We start from the raw sequence: 1,140 nt of genomic DNA, 5'->3' as shown, positions 1-1,140 counted from the left end.
GGGGTGGGGAGGGGAGGGGAGGGGAGGGGAGGGGAATGTAGTAGCAGTGAATTTGTATAAGCTTGAACAAGAACAGTCCTTTCTCTGAACTGAGCATGTACTGAACATGGCAATTTGCAACCTAAAGGACAAAACAAAAAACAAATAAAAATCTTCACCTAAGCTAAGATGCAGCCCAGTAAAACACAGCAAGAATGCACACAGTGTGGACTCTAACTTAAAATGCAATGTAATAAACCAAAAAGACAAGAGAAAGCCTCGCATAAGTCTCATGTAATCCTGGAGACAGAGCGTTTCCTTACAGCCACGTATTCAGAATGTCCTTCTTGGGGAATCAGCAGGTGGTTTTAGGTCAGGGGTAGGCAAAATGCGACCCCAGGGGTCGGATGCAGCCTGCTAGGCCATTCTATCCGTCCCACGGGACCCCTAAGAAATTTAGAAAATTAACATTCATCTGCCCTGGGCTGCCTGTCATGCAGCCCTCGATGGCTTGCTGAAACTCAGTAAGTTGCCCTCTGTCCAAAATAATTGCCCACCCCTGTCTTAGGTGCTGGAGTGGAGATCTCACAGGCCTCATCTCTATCTGGGTTCTTACAGGCACACTTGCACCGCCTTTGGCAGGAGTCTCATGCATTCATTGTCTTTTGTCCCGGTGTAAGCGTTTCAGTCTCCCACCTTTTACAGGTTCTGCTTTATTACGTAAATGTAGTTCTCTGCTTTCTTTGGTCACACCAGCCTAAGCAGTCTGGGATCCTCCCTGTTCCCTTAGCTCCACCTCCAGCACATACATGTGATGATTGTGCCACGTTTTGCCAACACCTCCCACCTCTGTCTGGTCCTGCAGGACTTGGCCCTGTGGTCACACGTAGCAGGGGACCAGACCCTCTTGCCCCAGTTCCTCAGCCTCTTCCCTTCCCTATGGCCTGGGGGAGCTGAGGGGAATTACACCCCCTGCCCCTCCTCCTATCAACTGGTTTGCCTCAGTCTCTGCTAGAGGTGGGAGAGGATGGAGTCTGTGGTCTCCTGCCAGCCCCTTGCCTGATGGGGAAAGGGGGTGGAGATTAAAGCCCGCCCCAACTTCAGCCAAGATTTGCCCGGGGGCAGGGGGCAGTCCCTTTCAGGCTGTTGTCCCCTCCCATG

This window comes from Crocodylus porosus, unplaced genomic scaffold (assembly GCF_001723895.1).
Source record: "Crocodylus porosus isolate Cpor-Errol unplaced genomic scaffold, CroPor_comp1, whole genome shotgun sequence".
In the NCBI taxonomy this organism is placed as follows: Eukaryota; Metazoa; Chordata; order Crocodylia; family Crocodylidae; genus Crocodylus; species Crocodylus porosus.
This window is presented reverse-complemented; position numbering follows the sequence as displayed.